Consider the following 26113-nt stretch of genomic DNA (forward strand, 5'->3'; position numbering starts at 1 on the left):
GCAGAGGGAAAGGGAGAAAGAATTCCAAGCGGACTCAAAACCTGACATGGGGCTGGATCTCATGACCCTGAGATCATGACCCAAGAGGAAATTAAGGAGTCAAATCACTTAATCGAATAAGCCACCAGACGCCTATGGAAGAATATGGGAGTTAGAGAGGAGAAAGGAGTTGGGGGAAATTGGAAGGGGAGGTGAACCATAAGAGACTATGAACTCTAAAAAATAATCTGAGGGTTTTGAAGAGGCAGGGAGTGGGAGGTTGGGGTACCAGGTGGTGGGTATTATAGAGGGCACGGATTGCATGGAGCACTGGGTGTGGTGAAAAAATAAGGAATACTGTTATGCTGAAAATAAATTTAAAAATAAATTAAAATAATAAAAGAAAAAAAAAGAATATTCTTAATATTCTTGAAATGTCCATACTGCCCAAAGCGATCTACACATTCAATGCAAACTTTATCCAAATTCCAATGGCATTTTTCACAGAAACAACAATCCTGAAACTGCATAAACCACAAAAGACCCGGGGCACCTGGGTGGCTCAGTGGGTTAAAGCCTCTGCCTTCGGCTCAGGTCACGATCCCAGCGTCCTGGGATCGAGCCCCGCATCGGGCTCTCTGCTCTGAGGGGAGCCTGCTTCCTCCTCTCTCTCTGTCTGCCTCTCTGCCTACTTGTGATCTCTGTCTGTCAAATAAATAAAATCTTAAAAAAAAAAAAAAACCACAAAAGACCCCAAGAAGCCAAAGCAATCTTAAGAGTAAATTGGATGCATCATAATTTCTGATTTCAAACCATATTATAAGGTTATAGTAATCAGAACTATGGCATTGGCATAAAAACAGACACAGACCAATGGAAAAGAATTGAGAACCCAAAATAAATGCATGCATATAAGGTTAATTAATTTTAGGAAAAGGGGCTACAAGTATACAATGGGGAAAGGACAATCTCTTTCAATAAATGGTTTTGGGAAAACTGGACAGCCACATGCAAAAGAATGAAACTATGTTGCTATCCTGCACCATACACAAAAATTATCTCAAAATGGATTAAAGACTTAAATGTAAGATCTGAAACCATAAAACTAGAAGGAAACAGGTGATAACTGCCTTGATGTTGGTCTTGACAATCATATTTTGGATATGACACCAAAGTCAAAAGCAACCAAAGTAAAAACAAAAAACAACAAACAAAAAAAAGTAGGACTTTATCAAATTAAAATGCTTCTGCACAGCAAAAGAAATCATGATCAAAGTGAAAAGGCAACCTACTGAGAGAAAATATTTGCAAATCATATATATAAGGGGATATTATCCAAAATATATAAAGAAGTCATATGACAACTTAGGAGCAATAAATCAATTAAAAAATGGGCAGAGAATTTAAATAAACATTTTTCCAAATACAACATACAGATGGCCAACAGGTTCATAAAAAATGCTCAACATCACTAAGCATCAAGGAAATGCAGATTAAACCCAAAAGGTATCACCTCACACTAGTTGGGATGGCTATTTAAAAAAAAAAAAAAGGCAAGAAATAAGTGTTGGTAAAGATGTGGGAAAAAAGGGACATTTGTGCACCATTGGTAGGAATGTAAATTGGTGCAACCACTATGGATAACAGAATGGAGGTTCCTCAAAAAATTAAAAATAGAACTATCCTATGACCCAGCATTCTGCTTGTAGGTATGTGTAAAAAGGAAATCAGAATGCTATCAAAGAGATAGATGCACTACCCATGTTCACTGCAGCATAACATAATAGCTGAGACATGGAAATGCCCTAGGTGGCTACTGATGGATGAATGGATAAAGAATATGTGACAAAGAGGTGACCATTACTATAATAATTAGTTACTAAAATTGTAAATACATTATATTGTGTATATTTATGTATATATAGTATATATATGCACACACACATAATGGAATATTTAGCCATAAAAAAGTAGGCAATTTCACCATTTGCAACCACAGATACACCTTGAGGGCATTATGCTAACTAAAAATAAGAAAAGACAAATAACATATGATCATACATGTAGAATCTAAAGAAAAAAAAACTGAATAGAGAACAAACAGGTGGGTCAGAGCAAGGGTTAGCAGCTATTCTGTCACCCCCACCCCTCCTCCAATGTAGGGAAAGAGACATCTTTAGGCTGTACAGGTGGGGGGGGGGTGAAAGAGGGAGAAGGTGGTCAAAAGTTACAAATACAGAAGTTACAAATAAGGAAGTCCTGGGAACCTAATGCATAGCATGGTAACTACAGGAGTGTATTGTAGATCTAAAGTTGAAAATAATACTCTAAGGGTGCCTGGGTGGCTTAGTGGGTTGAGCCACTGCCTTTGGCTCAGGTCATGATCTCGGGGTCCTGGAATTGAGTCCCGCATCAGGCTCTCTGCTCAGGGAGCCTGCTTCCTCCTCTCTCTCTCTGCCTGCTTCCTCCTCTCTCTCTCTGCCTGCCTCTCTGCCTACTTGTGATCTCTCTCTCTCTCTCTCTGTTAAATAAATAAATAAATAAATCTTCAAAAAAAAAAAAAAGAAAGAAAGAAAATAATACTCTACTATATGTGAAAGTTGCTTAATCTTAAAAATTCTCATTATAAGAAAAACTCTTAACCATGTATGGTGATAGAGTTTAACTAGATTTATCATGGCAATCGTTTCACAATATATACAAATACCAAATCACTGTTATACATCCAAAACTTAGGTAACGTTATGTCAATTATCTCAATAAAAACAATTATGACATAATATGGATAGATAAGCTAAGACTAGGAATTCACCAAGTACCCGTAAATATACAGCAGAGGTCAACATTTGGCAGCTAAAAAATAGTGAAAAAAAATTTAAGATTTTATTTATTTATTTGACAATAGAACGTACTCAAGAACACAAGCAGGGGGAGCTGCAAAGAGAGAGGGAGAAGCAGGTTCCCCACCGAGCAAAGAGCCCAATGAGCATCTCGATCATGGGATCATGACCTGAGCCGAAGGCAGATGCTTAACTACCTGGGCCACTCAGGCACCCCTAGCACTAAGTTTCTCATTAACATTTTTGAATATCTAGAAGTTTCATCATTGGACTCAAGATGCACTTTCCACATGGCATTAAAAATTAAACTTAAAAATGAGGCTAGGGGCACCTGGGTGGCTTAGTGGATTGGGCGTCTATCTCTTGATTTCAGCTCAGGTCTTGGTCTCAGGGTTGTGGGTTCAAGCCACACAATGGGCTCCATGCTGCGTGTGGAACCTACTTAAAAATAATAAAATAAAAATGCCTCTTTCCCTACGTTGAAGGGGAGGTGGGGGAAAGAATAGCAACAGAATAGCTGCTAAGCATTGCACTACTGGGTATTTACCCCAAAGATACAGATGTAGTGAAAAGAAGGGCCATCTGTACCCCAATGTTCATAGCAGCAATGGCCACGGTCACCAAACTGTGGAAAGAGACAAGATGCCCTTCAACGGATGAATGGATAAGGAAGATGTGTGATCCATATATACTATGGAGTATTATGCCTCCATCAGAAAGGACAAATACCCAACTTTTGTATCAACATGGATGGGACTGGAAGAGATAATGCTGAGTGAAATAAGTCAAGCAGAGAGAACCAATTATCATATGGTTTCACTTGTTTGTGGAGCATAAGGGATAACACGGAGGACATGGGGAGATGGAGAGGAGAAGGGGGTTGAGAGAAAATGGAGGGGGAGACGAACCATGAGAGACTATTGACTCTGAAAAACAACCTGAGGGTTTTAAAAGAGAGGGGGTGGGAGGTTGGGGGAGCCAGGTGGTGGGTATTATGGAGGGCACATATTGCATGGAGCACTGGGTGTGGTGCATAAACAATGAAATCTGTTAACCTGAAAAGAAATTTAAAAAAAAAAAAAAAAAAAGAATAGCTGCTAAGCCCTGCTTGGAGTCCTAAGATAAAATAGAATGAGCGGAGGAGGATTCTCAGGTTGACCACTTCTCAGTGACCCTGTTTTGAAAAGGACTTCATCTTCCATCTCATTTTGACAGCAGCTAATAGGATATCAGAGCAGCGTTTGGAGAAGTAGAGGATTGCCTAGTCACAAGAGAGGGTGGATTCACGGAATGAGGTGACAAAATCAACATTCATGAAGCACAGGCTATCCTTTTGTGTAAGACCAAAGCAATGCTGCCTTCAGGTTCTGCTCTCCCCACTTCACCAGGGAGTGAGAAAGACTTGAATCCCACAAGTAGGAAATAGGAGAGGGGGCATTTGAATCAGGTTTGGCCGAGAACAATGCCCTTGTCCTTTCCACTATTACACCATACTTTGCACAAGCCCTTGGTAAACGTCTCTTGTTGGCTGCTTGCCCACATTCAGGGGGTCTTGTGCAAGAGACTGGAGCTCATGGGATTAAGGAAAGCTGGCGAGCTAATTAGTGGAAGACTGAAACCAGACCTTGTGTAAGCGCTGGAGTAAAGCCAAGGCAACTATTAAGGGAAATAATGGGAACAGCTTTTATAGAGCGCCGGCTGTGGGCCAGTGGTTTTACACATTTATCCCTACTCCTCACAAAAATTCTTAATGGCTGGGATTGTTATCTCCAGATTATAGCTGAACAACCTGAACCTTGGAGAAGTGAGGTCATTCCCCAGGGCTTCCACAGCTAGTAAACTGCAGAGCTGGGATTCAAACCTAGGCCTGCTATCCCACCTTTGGCCTCCAGAACAATCATCTCTGTTTACCATGCGTGGGGGCGGGACTGCAGGAAGTGTTTCTAAAGAGAAGAGGCTGTGAGTCCAAGGTAGCAGACACCAGAGTCTCGCTAGCAGGCCTCAAACACGGTAACCCCAGTGCAGCTGGTAAGGCTTGCCCTTCCCACCAGACAGCCTTCAGCTCATGCCTAAGAAAGCCCTCTTCCATATACATCCTCATGGATCGGAACTTTTCAGCTGATGTGGACCACTGCACTAGAGAAAAGCCACAAAAACTGCAGGCCGAGAGCTGCCTCTAACTTGATAGGTCATTTCCATAAATAGGTCATCTCTCTGGGCATCCACAAAAAAGGGAATGGGTTGGTAAAATCTACCTAAAGCCCCAAAACGTTACCTGGTTAAAAGATTCTGCAATAACTCAATTTCCAGTGAGGCCGGGGCGGGTGGGGAGAGTGTTATCCCCCAAACACCACCAAAAATTCTCGGGCACCAGCTAGGTGTCTTACAATTTAACTCCGTTTTGACACTACCCTGAAATAGCATCAGATTCCACGAGGTAAGAGTTCAGTCTTCCAAGATGCACCCCTCCCCCAACTTCAGAATCTACTTGCTCAGGTTGTTAGCAACAGGCTACAGACTGCAGGTTCTAAGGACCTGCCCCTGCCTTAGGTTTGATAAATTTGCAGAAGAGGCTCAGAGAACTCAGAAAGGATGTAACTCAGGAACAACGTGATGGAAGAGGCGCTGAAGGCAAGGAATGGAGAAAGGACAGAGTTCCCATACTCCCTCTGAGGGCACTGCTTTCTCCAGAGCTTCATGCGCCCATCAACCCAAAAGCTCTCCAATCCCAGGGCTTATGGGTATTTTATGGTGGCCTCATTACACAGGTGTAACTGATTAAGTTATTGCTGTTGGTTATTGAACTCAATCTCCAGCCCCTCTCCCCTCCCTGGTGGGTCAGGTGATAGGTCTGAAAGTTTCAACCTTCTAATCACTAGGTTGGTTCCACTGCCAACCAGCCCCCATCCTTTTGCTCTCCAAAGTCACCTCATTCCCGTAACAAAAGACACCATTATGGCTCTCATCACAAGGAATTTCAAAGGTTTTAGGAGCTCTGTGCCAGGAGCAAGAAGGAAGACCAAATATATAATTCTTATTATAAACCACAGTATCATACCTGGCAAGAATTTACCAGGAGAAATAAATTACATTAATACACTTTGTAAAAACTACAAGCACCATGAAGATATGGATTACTCCTAGAAACAGTATCTAATCTGTATCAACTTCCTGGTGCTACTGTTATGAAGTATCACAAACTGGTTTGAAACAAGAGAAATCTCTTCCCTCCACAGTTCAAGAGGCCGGAAGTGGGAAATAAAGGTGTCAGCAAAACTGACTCCTGGAAGCTGAAACTCCCTGCCTCTCACCTAACTTCTGCAATTTGTCCACCACCTTTGGCATTCCCTGGCTTGTAGACAGATCCCTCCAATCTCTGCCTACCTCCGCTTCCACCCTGTGTGTTTGTATGCCCTTTTCTCTTATTGAAAGACACCTCCATTTTTACCTCAGACTTTCTAATTGATTAAGTTCTTTCCAGCTTCTCTCTCAAAGCAGGCAAAAGACCCTACAGGCAAAGCATCTCAGCACGGGAACCAGCAACAGAAACTACCCCATCAAGCAATAAGGACTGCCCTGAGCCAGCAAGACCCTGCCAGTGATTGACCCAAGATAATGATCAACCTGCCCTTTACTGCATGTATCCACTGACCTTTGTCCCACCTTCTCCTTATAGAAATCAAGGAGTATTTTCAGCACTTTGGAGACAGTCTTTGAGATATTAGTTCACTGTCTTCCCGGTTTGCTGAAATAAATTCTTGTTTGGCTACCACTCATCTCTCTTTGGATTTTGTTAGTGGCAAATGGCCGAACCTGGTCTGTTTGGGACCCATGAAGCCTGGTACTCTTGCAACCCTGTGCCCCAACAACATTATAAGGACACTGTCCTTTGGATTTAGGGCCCATCCTAATCCAGAAGGCTCTCATCTCAGGACTTGCCTTAGTTACATCTGAAGGACAGTTGGAAGGCAGGCAGACCGGTAGGGACAAGCGCTCCCTCACTCAAGAGGAAATCACCCTAAGGTGAGGTTCAATTCCCTACACAGTCTAATGTCTTCTTTACGGCTGAGAAAGCTCAAGTTTTGTAAAGGGAAATGACTAATCCAAGGCCATACAGCTTCGCATGCATAACCAACGCTGGAGGCAGAGGAAGCATGGACACTGATTTTCATCAATGGACAGGCCCTCCTAGGTCAAGATGAAAAAGCCCATCCTGCATGAAGACAACCAGAAGGAGGTTCTATAATTTCAATTTCTCCCACCCAGGAAAGACAAGGAGGCATCTCAGTCCACAGAAAAACCACTGAGGCCAGAGAGAGAAACTGCAGAGCCTGCAGTGTGTCACAAGCTAGCTCCTCTACCAGACATAGAAAAGCCACCGCCTACAATTTCCTCCGCCTACAATTTCCTCCCCTTAGTTTCAAAACTCTGCCATAATTCATCAGAGAAGTGGCAGCCCTGGACCACAAGTTTGTGATGTGCTTCTCTGCTGCGTCCCCAGTTCTTGGGGCCAGGTGTGGCCACTGGGGATGTAAGGGGCAACTGGATCCGGTAGCTGTTTCCCCCTGGTTTTCTGTCTGATGATAAACACGGCTTTGAGGAACTCTAGCCACACCAGTGTCTCAACAGGGCTGCATTTTTTTTTTTTTCCCCAAAACCCAATATTCCGTCAAGGGCACAGAGCATCTGTTTCAAGTCAGGAGCTAGAGCAAACCTGTCTCACACGTGGCGTGGCTCAGAAGCCACAGCCACGGTACTTAAAACCCAGTGCCCAGAGTTCATTTGCCTTTAAACCAAATTCAGTGGCTGAGACCTAATCAGAAATTGTTGGCATTTTTTTCCTAACCCAATTTAATTCCCAATCCCAACCCCAACCCCCACCCTTTAACCTTTGCTTTCTCTGGCCTAAATCCTGGAAAATGGAGTTTGGAAATGCCTGAGGGACTTCTTGGGTGGGCCCCAGTGCTTCAGGGAGAAGAGATAGGACTGAAAGGTACAAGAGGGATGAGGAAAGAAGCCAGACACAAAAGGTCACTGTGCGATTTCATATGTAAGAAATGTGCAGAATAGGTAAATCCACAGAGAAGGGAAACAGATCAGTGGTTGCCAGGGTCTTTTGGGAGTGATTACATAAATTGGGGAGTCCCTTTTGAGAATGATGAAAATGTTTCAAAACTGGAGAGAGGTGATGGTTGCGCAACAGGGTGCATGTACTAAAGGACACTGAGTTGTTTACTCACTAATGGTTACTTCTCTGTTCTGTGAATTTCACCTCAATCTAAAAAACATTCAGGTGGTTCAGTAGGTTATTTGGCAGACTCTTGGTTTCAACTCAGGTCATGATCTCAGATTCATAAGGTCGAACCCCACATTGGGCTCTGCACTCTGTTCAGCACAGTGTGCTTCTCCCTCTCCCTCTGCTTGCCGCCCCCTGGTCATGTTCTGTCTGTCTCTCTCAAAAATAAAAAATAAATAATTTTAAAAACATTCAAAATGGAAGAGAACAAGGGTGGGAGGAAGATGAGGAAGGAAGCCCTGCAGCTGAGAGCAGCCAGCCTCCAGAACAGCCCAGAGCAAATGTCAGCTAACCCCTGCCCTTCTAGCACAGAGCGGCTGGCTAAGTGCCTGTGGCAGTTTCCCTAGGAACCTCAGCTGAGAAACTGTGCCCTGAGCCAGCTGGTCCCAATGCTAAAGCTACAAAGTCCTGCCTCTTCAATGCATCAGTTGAATCATTTTCACAAGCTTAAAATGAAATAAAGTGGAATGATGTACAGTGGGAAAAACACATTTTTTTTAAGTTAGGACTCTCTGCTTAGCTTCTCAGAAGTGCTTAAAATGTGCACTGCCTTTTCTAAACTGAACCGAATTCCTGTTTTAAGCCACCATCCTGTAGCACTAGGCAACATTTTAATTTCAGTTCAGCATCTGCCACCCCCTTTCTCCAGAATCACACTTGAGTTCCAGGTATCTCCAGGTATCCTCTGAGGGTGTCCACCTTTTGCTGTTTCCATGTATTCCTGCAAGCTGCCAAAATGCCCCCATACCCTGGACCTCTGGACACCTGTCCTGCTTTTGCCCTAAGTATCTGGCAGGTCATCTCCCAAGTTTGCGGTTTCCTTGTGCCCCCTCCCTGTTTTCCACGAATGGGAACACTTGGTGGCCCCTCTGCCATGCTGCGGCCATGTTTGTGACAAGAAATGAGGTGGAGCTAAGACTGTTTACCCACTCACTTGCCCCTCTGAGACACAGAGAAAAGTCATTTGATTGCTCCCCCACTGCACAGGGCTTTGGGAACTCTTCAAGACTAACTCAGTCATGGTTTCCAGCAGCTCCTTCTACTCCTTTCATGCCATGTTATGGCATCTGTAATATTTCTAGGGATACATCCCATCCCCAGGTTCTACCTGCAAAAGTGGACACAGATCTCTACTCTGAATTCCCCAAACCTATACGCAGTCTGTGAGGTGAGATTCAAATCCAACCTGACTTTAAAACACAGGTACTTCCTCCTGCACATCACCTTGTTATATTTAATTGGGTGCCTTAGAAAGTCATCCATCTTTGGACTACAGTTGAGGTGAGGGGGTTTTAGGTGGAAAAACTGAAACAGATACTCCAACAGAAGAGGCTCAAGAGCACTGCAAATCGGATGCAGAAATAGAAACCTATCAAACGGAAGTGTGTCAATGTGTTAGAGGATTCTTTTTCCTCTGTCGGTGCCAGCGGTTCTTGGTAACGCAGCTTCGAAGAATGAAGGCGTAGACCAGACAGAGTGGTAGGCAGCAAAGCAAGGTATATTGAGTGATAGCAAAGGGACAGTACAAAGCTCCCAAGGAGGGAGGGGACCCGAGACAGTTGCCACTGGAATTTCTAAGTTTAGGGGTGTTTATGGGCTTGTTAGTGGGTTGTTTTAATCTGATTAACCTTCCTGCACCTGTCATCCAATCAGGTTTTTGTCACTGATTTTTGTCACCCGGAAAGGGTGGAGGGCTCCTTCCAAGGTGGTGTAAAATCCTTTTAGGGTGATTTCCTCTTGAGTGAGGGAGCGCTTGTCCCTACCGGTCTGCCTGCCTTCCAACTGTCCTTCATCAAATGTGCCCCACTTGTTTGCACCCACCATTCCCTATGCTCACTTCTTCAAGGTTCCCTGTTCCCTGTAGGAGACCCTCATGGAGGAGGTAACCTGAAGAAGTCAAAAAGACACACGAGTTTATACAAAAACAAGTATCTAAAAATTTCCAGGCAAAGGTTGAACCTTGAAAACATTTCACCAAGTGAAAGAAGGCAAACACATATTGCGTGATTCCATTCATATGAAATGTCCAGAATACACGAATCATGGAAACAGAAAGTAGATCAGTGGTTGACTATTTAACAGGTATGGGGTTTCTTCCTGGGGTGATAAAAATGTTCCGGAATTAGTAATGAAGGTTGAAGAATTTATGTACTTCTAGTACATAAATGTACTAGAAGTCACTGAATTACACACTTTAAAATAGTTAAAATGGGAATTTTCTATTATATGAAGTTTACCTCAATACAAAAGATTTTTCCAGACATGCTTGGGTTTGGGAATTAAGACTCCTTTATGTCTGGTTGGAGTGCTCAGAGAAGGAATCTGTACTGGAATACCATTTGGGCGAAAGTGTCATCTCCAAGCCTTTGCCCTTGATACACATTTTCAGTCAGCTTCTTCTTTAACTCTACAGCTGTCCCTTTAAAATTCTGCATAGATCTGGTTCAGACCCTCCAGCTCTTGATAAGCCCCACCTGGAACACACAAAAAAATTCGAAGGTGTGGGACTTTGCTCATTTCCAAACAACTGTGAATGTCTACAGTTGGAGGCACAGACTTCTAGTCCAAAAAGCCCCAACAGAAGTCACCCACCTACTGTGTGGAAAAGAGATTCTTCTAGTCTTGTCTCTCTCCTTTAGGCCCTCCGTAAAAGAACACATCATTCTCTTAACAGTAATGACCACCTTTGGTTATGATAATATGCTAGATCTGGTGCTAAGCACTTCATATATTTCTCACTCTCCCAAAAAACTATGAAAGTGATATTATCATTCCCATTCTGCAGATAAGAATATACAGACCCAGTGGGTGGAGCTTCTTGTGTAAACTCATACAGCTGATAAGTGGCCTGGTTATCTGCCCCCACAGTCTCTGCTTGTAACCAAGCAGAGTATCACAGAGTATCACACTGCCTCTTTCCAGCTAGCCATGTTGAGCTGCCCCTCAGGACTTTGTGCCATCGCTTCTCTTACTCCTTAGTTCTCCCTTTTCACTGGTGTTGAGATTGTAGGAAGACATGTGAACAAGAGATTCTGGTTCTGATAATAACAGAATAGCCTGTATCAAACTAACCCTCCCACATAACAATTAAATACTCTGTATAAAATACTTTTTAAAAAACAATTACCTTCAGGCACTGGACAGCCACCAAAGCAGGCAGAAACTAAGTGGATCCAACCCTTGAGAGAAATGAAGCACATTGGGTAAGATCTTCCCCTAAAGGCACATCCCTTTAATTACACTGTGTATAGGGCCAGAGTGACTGGAAATGGAGGAGTGAAATCCAGCAATGATAGAAGCACAAAAGAGACTTCCTTTTAAAATCAGTGTGCCAGTTCTCCTCTATTACTTGGCTGAGTGTCCATAGTTCATACACAGGATAAGACTAAATTACCCAGAGGAAAGCAACTGCAAGGAGATTACAAAACTGAGCAAACACAGCCACATTAGAGAAGCTTGGTAAGCACATGACCTTTCCACTGGCTCTCCTTCAGGACCATGCCTTAGGACTGAGGACCACATACTAGGACTAAGGTCTATACCCAAGACTAGGATAGAACTGCAAGAGACAAGTCTAATAAAGGCTGAAACTACACTCCCCTGGAATTAAAGTGATTTGTCAGCAAGTGAACCACCTACTGGGACAAAACCCAATTCTTTTCAGAGTAAGATAACAGAATCAAAAGACTCTGGAGTCTATTACATATATAAGTACACAATAAAAATTACCTGGCTTACAAAGAACCCAGAAGAGGAATCAGATATTGGAATTAGCAGATGGGAACCTTGAAATAAATATAATAGACATATTTAAAGTATTTTATAGGAAAAGAGGAATATAATAGCTGGAGAGCTGGGGAATTTCAAGATAGATAAGAAAATTCTAAAAAGTAAGCCAAATGTCAACTCACAAACAAAAAGTACAATATTTGAAATCAAAAAATTCCCTAGCTAAGATAACAGCATACTGCATACTCTAAAAGTAGAAATGAATGTAAAGATACATCAGCAGAAATTATCCAAACAGAATCACAGAGGGAAGAAATATTTTTCAAACATGAGCAAAGCCTCACTGAGAAACCTTAAGTAATCTGACATCTGTGTCATTGGAATCCCAGAAGAAAAGTAAAGAGAAAACTAGGCAGAAAGCAAATATATGAAGGCATAATGGCTGAAAATTTTTCAAATTCAATCTACAGATTTAAGAAATTCAGAAAACCCCAAACATGACAAATAGACACACACCCCCATACAAAACCATGCCAAGACATACCATAATCAAGTTACTAGTGACTAAAGACAAGGAGAAAATCTTTATTATACCCAGGATGGAAAAAAAAAAAAAAAAGACATATGACATAAACAGAAGAACAAATATAATTACTGCTTACTGCTTTTCAGAAACAATGGAGGCCAGAAGACAATGGGATGACATCTTTAAAATGCTTAGAGAATGGGTAACACCAGTAAATGGGTAACACCAGTAAAAAACCTACTCATACATGAAAATTATGTTCTTTAAGCGCCTACTCTTAAGAGAATTAAAGTTTGGGGCACCTGGGTGGCTCAGTGGGTTAAGCCTCTACCTTTGGCTTGGGTCATGATCTCGGGGCCCTGGGATCAAGCCCTGCATCAGGCTCTCTGCTCGGCAGGGAGCCTGCTTCCCCTCTCTCTCTGCCTACTTGTGATCTCTCTCTCTCTCTCTCTGTGTCAAATAAAGAAATAAAATCTTAAAATAAATAAATAAATAAGAATTAAAGTTTGATGTTTTCTCATTGCTACAAAGGCAGCCAGAGCTTTTAGTCTAAGGCCCAGCTCTGAAAGTACACTAGCTATGTGCTATTTCCTCTCCAAACCAGAGTTCTCCTATGGGAATGGAAATGATAATATCACCTTCATCTCCTAGAGGAACTAAATGAAATTGTAAATGTAAAGCACTTACCACAATGCCTAGCAGATACTGGGCTATAGACCACAGGGTGGACAGGAGATGGAAAAGATATAGACAATGGGGTCCATGCCTCCCAAAACCCTTTCCAACTAGCTAGGCAACCAAGCTCGATGGCCAAGGATACTGGATATGAAGGACCTAGACTGTGGTCACGAGCACCACTATGACACCAGGTGAATGGGACCACACCTGAGCTACTTGGACTGAGAGTGCAGGAATGGTAGCTCCCTGGATTAATACTAGGGGCTGTTACTAAAAGAGGGGATGATGGAAGTGGGAAGGTAAAGAACAAATGTACACCCTAGATGCTAAAGGTGGGTCACAGTTTTTCTTCAGGGACCTTGTACATAAGGAAACAATTTGGCATAGGAGACAATACAAAACACTAAACATAATGATGAGGGATGCATGGGTTACAGAGGGGCAAAAAGGGAGAGGAGAAAGGGGTGATCGGGGAAGACCTCTCAGAAAAACTATTCATTTGATGAAACAAGACGAAACCAAAGATGGAGACAAACCCTAAGAGACTCTTAATCTCAGGAAACAAACTGAGGGCTGCTGGAGGGGAGTAGGAGTGGAGGGATGGGGTAACTGGGTGATGGATACTGGGGAGGGTATGGGAGGGATGAAGTGGCTGGTGATGGACACTGGGGAGGGTATGTGCTATGGTGAGCACCATGAATTGTGTAAGACTTTGAATCACAGACCTGCACCCCTGAAACAAATAATACATTATACGTTAATAAAATAAATAACAATAGTAATAGGTTAAAAAGAAAAACTATTAATCTGAAATGAATATTCAGGGAAAAGTAGGAGTCCACAAACAAAAAAGAGGAAAAAGATTTTTCAGGCAGGCCAGGAGAAGACACTGGGAGAGGGGGTGGGAGTTGAGGCCACAGAAATAGAAACAGGCCATGCCCTGTTTTGTGAGATGTGACAAAGAATCTGACTTTCTCCTCTCATGAGTATCTTTCATTGTGTGTGGGTTGTTTTTTTGTTTTGTTTTGCTTTGTTTACCAAGACCCTAATAAAATCATTTTATGTGACTACCTGGACCATAGGTATGTACATACATATATCATGCATGTATGTGAACATATGTGCATATAAATCTCAGATGTAACTACTCTGGAAAACTGGTACTTTTAATAGTTATCATACATTTACCCCGTGACCCAGAGATTTTACTCCTATGAGTATGGCCAAAAGAAATGAGTAGAAATGAAAAGACATGTATAAGAATATTCACAGGAGCTTTGTTCATAATAGCCAAAATATGGAAACAACTCAAATGTCCATCGACATGAGAAGTGGATAAGGAAATTCTGGTGCATTCACACAATAGAATACAATAATGACAATGGGCTAACTACAGCTACATGCAATGTCACAAATGTATCTCACACATGTTGAGTTAAAGAAGCCAATCTCTAAACCCCACTTAGTTCAAAAACAGGAGAAAAAAAAAAAAAAACCCCTAATTGATGATTAGAGCAGTCAGAAAAGTAATTATCTAGCAGGAAGGGTGGGCTAGTTTTGACTAGGATGGGGAATGAGGGAGCCTTCTGGGGTACTAGATATGTTTCATGTCTTGGTCTAGGTGGTAGCTAAATGAGAGTGTGAACATAAAAAAACCCATCAAGTGGCACACTTAATCCTTGTGCACTTTACTGAATATGTTGTACCTGTTGGGAAATGTCATTAAAAAGCTGTAACTGCCAGTTGACCTGTGAATATGACCTGGGCACTTCGAGGGCTCCTCATCCTCTCCTCTGTCCTGGGAATGTGGGTTCCTCTTGCCTTTCCCACTCCCAGAGGCTGCTCCAAGAACATAGTCTTGAAATGGCGATGTGGTGTTGAGAACACCTGCATGGTACATGTGACTGAGCCTAGTTGAGTCCTCTTTATAAGCTTTCAAGATTTGGGACACCTGGGTGGCTCAGTCAGTTAAGCATCTGCCTTCCGCTCAGGTCATGATCTCAGGGTCCTCTGATATAGTCCCATATTGAGCTCCCTGCTCAGTGGAGAGTCTGTTTCTCCCTCTGCCTATAGCTTACCCTGCTTGTACTCTCTCTCTCTCTGACAAATAAATAAATAAATAAAATCTTTTTTTTTTTTTTAAAGTAAGCTTTTAAGATCTGAGGAATGGATCTGGGGGTCCATTTATCTTGCAGTTGCCCAAAACAAGCCTTATATGTAAGTTCCCTTTGCTTGTTAAAACTGCCACCTACTAACTTGGAGCACCCTGCCCTTCAAGAGGTGGGCAGTTCAGATTATACTCAGGAAGCTCCCAACAGAGTTCTGAAACCACAAAACCTCAATACAAGATTACAAGCTTACATTTAAAATACTCTGAAATAAATGTTTTGCAAAACAATACTTACATGTGACTGAAGCTGACATTTAATCTATTCAGTTTTTTTCATGCTGGTTGCAATTCACTAAATTGATTTCATTACCCACTAAAGGTCATATTCCATTATTTGAAATACAGTTTTAAACACTAGGGAGCCACTGAGTGTTTCAAGGAGAGGAGGGATGTAAAATGGGCTAGCATTTCAGAAAATGCCCTCTGGGGCAGCATGAAAGATGGTCTCAAGTTGTAAGACTCAACTGGGAGCCAGGTAAGAGCCCATTAGGTCTGAGGATGGGTGTCAGAGGAGAGGGTCTTGAGCAAGGTCTTTCTTTCAGGTTGTAAGTTTTTGCACTATGCATGGACCTCTCACCCTGCAACACACCTGGCCCCCAGTGCCCACAGAGCTGATGCCCCTCCTGCAGGCAGTGGCATCCCCCTGGGAGCAGCTGGCTAAGGGGAATAGGCCCATTCTCTCCACCATCATAGCAAGCATACAAGTGTTTGGGACAGAGGCTGCCCTCCCTCTTCCCAGCAAGCAGTGCTCACCTCACAGTGCTATTAGGAGCCAGGTTCTAGGTAAAGCTGACAAGGAAAGAAAACAATTTGTGTGTCCTGTTTTTTCCCCAAACATCACGCAAGTCACTTTATGAGATTCATCTCATTTCATTCCTACAACAATCCTTTAGAATAGATCTGATCATCTGCAAGGATGAAGAAAGTGAGGCTCAGGGGGGAGTACAACACACACACATACAAAAAAAAAACCAGGGTCACACAGTTGTTAAGTGATAAAGCCAGGCTTAGGATCCATGTAGACCAACAGAAAGCGCAACCCTTTCTGAAGAAAAGGCCTAATAATGGGTCCCATCTTGATTTGAGATGCTGACTACAGAAGGGGAACCTCGGTCATAATATGTGCCAGTGCCCCTGGGGCTCAGTGAGAGTTTGCAGCAAGGGTGGAGAAACCTCCAGGAAGCAGGCTGCTCTCCGCATGGTACTGGGATTTCTGTCTGAAGTGTGGTAAACTATGACTTTTCCCAATCTTTCATCCTTGCTTCAGCTGGGCAGGCAGTTCTGCCAGGAGCAGATCTCACAAATCCTGTGACCCAAGCCCTGGGCAGCACTGGTAGTGGCTCTGTTACCTCATCTCTCTGGCAGGGGACAGCAGGTCAGAGAACCAGTGATAGACAGCAGGATGTGTGGTGGTTCAATGAAAGTGGAGGTCAGGAAGGGCCATGTCCCTGGCTACCAGGCCCAGACTGGCCCAACAACGTGCCTCTATTTCTACATGAATATCACAAGATGTGGGGAAGCTGGTGAAATGCCTTGGCTCTGAGGCACATGTTACTTCTAGTCACCTCTAGAGAATTCTGGAGGCAGAAGAGATTCTAGCTGGAAGTGTTGAGGACACTGGAAGCTGGTGCTCTCTGAAGAAGAAAGTCAGTATAATGAGTATCTCCCAACAACCATCATCACTATGCCTACAGAGAATAAACTTGGAGTTCCCACACGGGCATGTGTGCATATGCACGTACACATACAAGCACTCACAAGCACACCAGCCAACCCAATCACTACTGTCTCTGTCCTGGACAATATCCTTTGGGTTTCTTTATCAGCTGCCTTGGCGGAAGCCCATGCCACTCGTGGTAGCCTTGACTCATTAGACAGGCTCTAGCCAACTTCTTGCCTTCAATTTTAGAAAGGACTAGTTCTCTGTTCCAGATTGCCCTCTAAACTCCAGGCGATACTTGTCAGTCTTTCAGTGGTTCTCAGAGAGCCTCTGCCCTTCGCTTTGGGTATGTGTGGGCAGGGATTCCTGCTCTTAGTCAATCTCTCTTCATCATCTATATACCTCTTTATACTCCCAAAGCAGCACTGGGACCAGATTTTTTGATCCCCATTTAGCATATTCTACATAGCTGGGCTAACTCCTCCCTTTAGAAATTAGAGCTTATTAACACCTTTTGTTCTCAGCTTCATGGATATTTATGAGCAAGATAAGTATAATATTAGAAAATCAAGAATTCTGGGGCACCTGGAATGTTGAGTTGGTTAAGTATCTAACTCTTGATTTTGGCTCAGGTTGTGATCTCATGGCTCCAATGCTCAGCCTCTCTCCCTCTGCCCCTCCCTCTGTTTGTGCACACCCTCTCTTTCTCTCAAATAAATCTTTTTTTTTTTTTAATTAAGTATATTGTACACCACTCACCTACCTTTCTTTCTTTTTTGTACTTCTGCATACAGCAGATGAATTCCAGACCCCCCAAATACATGTGTATATCTGCACACATGCTTTCAAACACACATGCATTTCCCATACTCATACAAATACAACAGCTGAAAATGGAGTCTAGTAATTGAGGCGGTATCTCCACAGATATCATTGGTGCCCAAAGTACCTGACATGTGTCAGCCTGTGGAGACATCTGGCCTGCGTGTAAGGTGAAGTTTTGAAGCTAGGATATACTCAGCCCCCTCTGGCTGCACATCATTGTGTTCATTTGAGTATCAGATTATGGGAGGCCATCTGATTTCCTCATTTCTAAGCCCTCAGGGGAACCTCATAATAGTCCCCTAATACTTACAATCAAATATTCCAAAAAAGAAAGTATCAGGCCATGACCCCTGTGCCTGGGTCCCCCCAGGGGTCATCACTAGATCTGCTATTATGTCATTGAGTCCTGGCATCATGTGAGTCAATAACCAGGCAAAATTAGATATTTTCAGTGAGTGTCTTTCCCCTGTCAGCAATCCATGGCTCTCAGTTCCCAGCACCCTTCACACACCACCTCACTTTTCCCAGTCTTGTGCAGAGCCCTGTGAGAAGAGAATATTACCCATCTCTGGGAAAGATACAGATGCCCATTTCAAGCCTACTGATGCTCTTAATAAGCCAACTAAATAGAATGAAAGAAACCCTGATTACTTTCCTCCCCTGCCCCATTTCCCCATTGCAAACCTTCCTGCACTGATACCCACTGATATAGCACTCCTCCCTTCCTGTAACACTGGGCAAGGATAAAAGGCCCACCTGGACTTGGGGCCCCATCGTTCTACTTCCTCAATACAAGTGCCTTTCATGGTTTATCCCACCCTCCTCAAGTAGCTTCTCTCTCTCTCTCTCTCGCTCTCGCTCTTGCTCTTGCTCTCTCTCTCCCACTAAACCTTCCTAGTCACTTGCTTTATTTCCAGAATGATACAAAGTTAGGCTTAGAGAAGACAACTAGAAGGAGGTAGGAGGGAAGGGGTGAAGGAGAAGGGAAAAAGGAAGGAGAAAGAGATGGGAAAGATGGAACTGGCTCTTCTCCACAAGAAACAAACCCACTTCTGTTTCTTCTGACAGGACACTTTCTCCAGCCATTGCCTTAAGCTCTCTCCTTTTTACAGCCAAACATTCTGGGAGAAAGTTCTATATTTTTCGCTACTTCTTCACCTCCAATTTATTTCTCAACTGGCTTTAATCTGGTTTCTGTCCCCTCCTCTCCACTGAAACTGATCTAAGTTCACCAGCGAGCATTTAACTACAAAATCCGATTGACTAAAAGAAAAGATAGTTTCTCCAGATTCTCTGTTTCAGAGGATGACCCCCTTCCTTCTCTTGAAACTCAACTTTCCCCTGGCCTCTGTGGCCCTACCTTTTCCTAGGATACACCATCCCTCTCCATCTCCTTTTCTTTCTTTGTCCACTAAACGTTAAATGCCAGGACCACTCCCTAAACCACCTTCATTCCTTACTCTACTTACTCCCATAGGGATGTGACATTCAAATCCACAACACCAACCATCAGCCTTGGCTCCCCACTGATGCCTGCCCACACACTGTCATAATAACGTAAGAACAAAAACAATGGTTAACTGATACTATGCGCCAAAACAACCCTCTGAAGCAGATGCCATTATTAGCCATATTTCACAGATGTGCAAACTTAACTAGCCCAAGGTCACGCGGTTATCAGGAGGCTGTTTTAAAGTCCACACTCACATGATACTCTATGTTGGAAACACAAAAGACTCCACCCTAAAATTGCTAGAACTCATACAGAAATTCAGAAAAGTGACAGAAATCAGTTGCATTTTGGGGTGCCTGTGTGGCTCAGTCAGTTAAGCGTCTGACTTCAGCTCAGGTCATGATCCCAGGGTCCTGGGATAGAGTCCTAAATAGGGCTCCCTGCTCAGCAAGGAGTATATTCTCCCTCTCCCTCTGTCTCTGTCCCCAACTTGTGCCCACGTGTGCTCTCTTTCTCTCTCTTGAATAAATAAAATCTTTTAAAAAGAAAAAGAAATCGGTTGCATTTCTATAGACTAACAATAAGGCAGAAGAAAGAGAAATCAAGGAATCAATCCCTTTGATGCTATTTACAATAGCACCAAAAACCGTAAAATGCCTAGGAATAAACCTAACCAAAGAGGCAAAGAATCTGTACTCAGAAAACTATAGAACATTCATGAAAGAAACTAAGAAAGACAGGAAGAAATAGAAAAACATTCCATGCTCGTGGACTAGAAGAACAAATATTGTTAAAATGTCTATGCTACCCAGAGCAATCTATACATTCAGTGCAATCCCTATCAAAATATCATCAACTTTTTTTCACAGAGCTGGAAAAAAACAATCCTAAAATTTGTATGGAACCAGAAAAGACCCCAAAAAGCCAAAGCAATCCTGAAAAAGAAAATCAAAGCTGGAAGCATCACAATCCTGGACTTCAAGCTGTATGACAAAGGTGCAATCATCAAGACAGTATGGTAGTGGCACAAAACAGACACACAGATCAATAGATCAGAATAAGGAACCCAGAAATGGACCCTCAGCTCTATGGTCAACTAATCTTTGACAAAGCAGGAAAGAATGTCCAATGGAAAAAAGACAATCTCTTCAACAAATGGTGTTGGGAAAATAGCATAGTCACATGAAGTAGAATGAAACTGGACCCTTTTCTTACACCGTACACAAAAACAGACTCAAAATGGATGAAAGAGCTAAATGTGAGACAGGAATCCATCAAAATCCTATAGAAGAAGGTAGGCAGTAACCTCTATGACCTTGGCTGCAGCAACTTCTTGCAAGACATGTCTGCAAAGGCAAGAAAAACAAAAGCAAAAATGAACTATTGGGGCTTCCTCAGGATAAAAAGCTTTAACACTTTACACAGCAATGGAAATAGTCAACAAAACCAAAAGACAACCAACAGAATAGGAGAAGATATTTGCAAATGACATATCAGATAAAGGGCTAGTATCCAAAATCTATAATGAACTTATCAAACTCAATATCCAAACAACAACAACAACAAACAAACAAACAAACAAAAAAAAACAATCAAGAAATGGGCAGAAGACATGAACAGATACTTCTGCAAAGAAAACATCCAAATGGCCAACAGACACATGAGAAAATTTTCAACATCACTCAGCATCAGGGAAATACAAATCAAAACCACAATGAGATACCACCTCACACTAGTCAGAATGGCTAAAATTAACAAATCAGGAAACAACAGATGTTGGCAAGGATGCAGAGGAAAGAGAAACCTCTTACACTGTTGGTGGGAATGCAAGCTGGTACAGCCACTATGGAAAACAGTATGGAGGTCCTCAAAAAGTTGAAAATAGAGCTATATGATCAGGCAGTTGTATTACTAGGTATTTACCTAAAAAATACAAATATATTGGCTTTTGTTTCCTTTGCCTTTGGAGACATATCTTTAAAGAAATTGCTGTGGCTGATATCGAAGAGATTACTGCCTATGTTCTCCTCTAGGATTCCGATGGATTCCTGTCTCACGTTGAGGTATTTTATCCATTTTGAGTTTATCTTTGTGTACGGTGTAAGAGAATGGTTGAGTTTCATTCTTCTACATATAGCTGTCTAGTTTTCCCAGCAAAAATTATTGAAGAGACTGTCTTTTTCCACTGTATATTTTTTCCCGTTTTGTCGAAGATTATTTGCCCATAGAGTTGAGGGTCCATATCTGGGCTCTCTACTCTGTTCCACTGGCCTATGTGTCTGTTTTTATGCCAGTACCATGCTGTCTTGGTGATCACAGCTTTGCAGTAAAGCTTGAAATCAGGTAGCATGATGCCCCCTGTTTCATTTTTGCTTTTCAACATTTCCTTAGCGATTCGGAGTCTCTTCTGATTCCATACAAATTTTTGGATTATTTGCTCCAGCTCTTTGAAGAATACTGGTGGAATTTTGATCGGAATGGCATTAAAAGTATAGATTGCTCTAGGCAGTAGAGACATTTTAACAAAGTTTATTCTTCCGATCCAAGAGCATGGAATGGTCTTCCATCTTTTTGTGTCTTCTTCAATTTCTTTCATGAGTGTTCTGTAGTTCCTCAAATACAGATCCCTTACCTCTTTGGTTAAGTTTATTCCCAGGTATCTTATGGTTCTTGGTGCTATAGTAAATGGAATCAATTCTCTAATTTCCCTTTCTGTATTTTCATTGTTAGTGTATAAGAAAGCCACTGATTTCTGTACATTGATTTTGTATCCTGCCATGTTGCTGAATTGCTGTATGAGTTCTAGTAGTTTGGGGGTGGAGTCTTTTGGGTTTTCCATATAAAGAATCATGTCATCTACGAAGAGAGAGAGTTTGACATCTTCATTGCCAATTTGGATACCTTTTATTTCTATTTGTTGTCTGATTGCTGTTGCTAGGACTTCTAATACTATGTTGAACAAGAGTGGTGAGAGTGGGCATCCTTGTCGTGTTCCTGATCTCAAAGGGAAGGCTGCAAGCTTTTTCCTATTGAGGATGATACTTGCTGTGGGTCTTTCATAGATAGATTTGATGAAGTTCAGAAATGTTCCCTCTATCCCTATACTTTGAAGCGTTTTAATCAGGAACGGATGCTGGATTTTGTCAAATGCTTTTTCTGCATCAATTGAGAGGACCATGTGGTTCTTCTCTCTTCTCATATTAATTTGTCAAAATCAAAAGCTTCTGCACAGCAAAGGTAACAGTCAACAAAAACAAAGAGGCAACCCACGGAATGGGAGAAGATATTTGCAAATGACAGTACAGAAAAAAGGTTGATATCCAGGATCTATAAAGAACTCAACACACAAAAAACAGACAATCATATCAAAAAATGGGCAGAAGATATGAACAGACACTTCTCTAATGAAGACATACAAATGGCTATCAGACACATGAAAAAATGTTCATCATCACTAGCCCTCAGGGAGATTCAAATTAAAACCACATTGAGATATCACCTTACACCAGTTAGAATGGCCAAAATTAGCAAGACAGGAAACAACATGTGTTGGAGGGGATGTGGAGAAAGGGGAACCCTCTTACACTGTTGGTGGGAATGCAAGTTGGTGCAGCCTTTTTGGAGAACAGTGTGGAGATTCCTCACGAAGTTAAAAATAGAACTTCCCTATGACCCTGCAATTGCACTAGTGGGTATTTACCCCAAAGATACAGATGTAGTGAAAAGAAGGGCCATCTGTACCCCAATGTTTATAGCAGCAATGGCCACGGTTGCCAAACTGTGGAAAGAACCAAGATGCCCTTCAATGGACGAATGGATAAGGAAGATGTGGTCCATATACACTATGGAGTATTATGCCTCCATCAGAAAGGATGAATACCCAACTTTTGTAGCAACATGGACGGGACTGGAAGAGATTATGCTGAGTGAAATAAGTCAAGCAGAGAGAGTCAATTATCATATGGTTTCACTTATTTGTGGAGCATAACAAATAGCATGGAGGACATGGGGAGTTAGAGAGGAGAAGGGAGTTGGGGGGAAACTGGAAGGGGAGGTGAACCATGAGAGACTATGGACTCTGAAAAACAATGTGAGGTTTTGAAGGGGTGGGGGGTGGGAGGTTGGGGTACCAGGTGGTGGGTATTATAGAGGGCACGGATTGCATGGAGGCCTGGGTGTAGTGCAAAAATAATGAATACTGTTATGCTGAAAATAAATAAAAAATAAATTAAAAAAAATACAAATATAGTGGATCTGAAGGGGCACCTGCACCCCAATGTTTATAGCAGCAATGTTCACAATAGCCAAGCTATGGAAAGAGCCCAAATTTCCATCAACAGATGAATGGATAAAGAAGATGTGGGATGGATAGATAGACGGACAGACACAACGCAGAGTACTAACCACTATACAATCACGGTCTAGACGGACAGACAGACAGACAGACACACACATGCACGCACATGTACAATGGAATACTACTCAGTCATCAAAAAAATGAAATCTTGTGATGAATCACAGACCTATACCTCTGAAACTAATAATACATTATATGTTAATTTAATTTAAATTAAAAAATAAATAGATAAATTTTATGGGGGGAACTATAATGACATAAAACCACCTAAATTAATCATACCAAAAAAAGGCTGAGCACAAGATAGATACAAAAAATACATGCTGGCGGCGCATGGGTGGCTCAGTGGGTTAAAGCCTCTGCCTTCGGCTCGGGTCACGATCTCAGGGTCCTGGGATCGAGCCCCACATCGGGCTCTCTGCTCATGGGAAGTCTGCTTCCTCCTCTCTCTCTGTCTGCCTCTCTGCCTACTTGTGATCTCCGTCTGTGTCAAATAAATAAATAAAATCTTTTTTTAAAAATGCTGATTCCTTACATATAAAATGTAAAAATTGACAACACAATACACAACAATAAAAAAATACTCTTTTAGAAGTCAAAATTGTGATTTTTCTTAGTGACAGTGTGAGTAGTGATTGGTAATAGGCACAAGGGAAATTTCTTGAGTGTTAGTAATATTTGTTTTTTTTAATTTTTATTTATTTTTATTTATTTTATTTATTTTTTGCTAGTTACATTAGTGTGTTCATTTTCTGAAAATCCATTGAGCTGTATCTTTTTTTGTTTGTTTGTTTGTTTAAAGATTTCAGTTATTTGCTTGACAGAGAAAGACACAGCAAGAGAGAGTGAGTACACAAGCAGGGGGCATGGGAAAGGGAGAAACAGCTCCCCACCGACCAGGGAATCCAATGTGGGGCTCGATCCCAGGACCCTGGAATCATGACTTGAGCCGAAGGCAGACGCTTAACAACTAAGCTACCCAGGCACCATTGAGCTGTATCTTATTATGTGTTTGTATTTCTATATGCATTTAAAATTTTTAAAACATCACACAGTAAGTGACTGAGGCAGGATTCAAACTCAGTCAGTCACACTTAAGAGAATGAATCCTAAATCTTCATTCTACAATCAGAGTTACACTATTATCTAGCACAGTTGAAGAAAAAGATCTAACTATATCCCTAGGTTAGTCAGAGTTCTGTGAAAAACAGAACACTAGGATGTGTATAGAGTAAGAGAGAAAGGAGAGAGCAATTTTTTAAAGAAATTGGCTTGTGCGATTGAAGTTAGGGTTGCCCAGTCCAAATGCCACAGAAAAGACCAGCAAGCTGGAGACTGAGGGAGGAACTGATGTTTTAGAAGGCAGTCTAGAGGCAGAATTCCCTCTCGCTCAGAGGACCTTGACTTTTTTTCTCCTAAAGCGTTCAACTGACTAGATGAGGTCTACCCACATTATGTAGTGTAATCTGCTTTACTCAAAGCCTATTTATTTGTTTGTTTTTAAGTAGGCTCCATGCCCAGTGTGGGGCTTGAACTCACAATCCCAAGACCAAGACCTGAGCTGAGACCAAGAGTTACATGCTCAACTGACTGAGCCACCCTGGCACCCGAAGCCTATTGATTTAAATGCTTATCTCATCTTAAAAATGCCTTTACAGAAACATTTAGACTGGCTTTTGAGCAAATATCTGGGTACTGTGGTCTAGCTAAGTTGATACCTAAAACTAACAGTAAGAAACCCTAACAATTCATTTTTTTAAGATTTTATTTATTTATTCACTTATTATTTATTTAGTTTATAGAGAGAGAGACAGAGAGAGCAGAGGGAGAGGAAGAGGCAAACTCCCCACTGAGCAGTGAGCCCGACGCCGGGCTTGATCCCAGGACCCTGGGATCATGACCTGAGCTGAAAGCAGACACTTAATGGACTAAGCCACCCAGGCTCCCCAACAATTCCTAACAGAAAATAGATTCTTTTTTTTTTTTTTTAAAGATTTTATTTACTTATTAGAAAGAAGGAGAGAGCACAAGCAGGGGAGCAGCAGAGGGAGAAAGAGAAACAGGCTCCCCACTAAGCAAGAAGCCTGATGCACTCCATCCCAGGACCCTGGGATCATGACCTGAGCCAAAGGCAGAAGCTTAACCAACTGAGCAACCCAGGCACCCCAGAAAATCGATGCTTATACTCTAAGTTCTTCAGGTTTCGTATTGATTCTCCAACTTGGTCAGTAATTAGAAAACATAGAGTGAACATCCCAGGAACCAAATGGAAACAAAATCCTTTCCAACATGATCCCTGTGATGTCCATAATTATCCAGCTATGGGATCCCAGAAAGCAATCCTAGCAGCAAGCCACATTTTGCCAGGCCTCTTCATTTATCCCATAACAAAAGCCATCCCAGTAGAGACAGTACCAGTGACATGCATTACAGTGACTTAAAGTATCTTCAATCCTGAAATCACTTTTCAGAGAAATTGGGCCAAAGTCGAAACAACTTCTTCGATCTCTTCTCTGAGAATCTGCTTTCCACAGTCCCTCCGGCATCTGAGAGGTCTGGGACAAATGCAGACCAAAGAGATCATGGAACTAGGTGTTCAA

The 26113-nt window shown here is 42.2% G+C and overlaps 1 long non-coding RNA gene across 2 annotated transcripts in view; it reads right to left on the minus strand.

Annotated features, from left to right (window-relative positions):
• The window catches only part of LOC309861314, a 75432-nt gene that overhangs the window by 31642 nt on the left and 17677 nt on the right, over positions 1-26113 (minus strand). The window contains exons 3-4 of one of the 2 annotated variants that reach the window (XR_014309861.1): positions 11243-11294; positions 9793-10589 (exon numbers count right to left, since the gene is read on the minus strand). The exons of the other annotated variant lie outside the window; for it this stretch is intronic. This is a non-coding gene — a long non-coding RNA (uncharacterized lncRNA). The remainder of the gene's footprint in view (positions 1-9792; positions 10590-11242; positions 11295-26113) is intronic. 2 annotated transcript variants of the gene reach the window in all.

Source organism: Mustela nivalis (genome assembly GCF_964662115.1).
Source record: "Mustela nivalis genome assembly, chromosome: 3".
NCBI lineage: Eukaryota > Metazoa > Chordata > Mammalia > Carnivora > Mustelidae > Mustela > Mustela nivalis.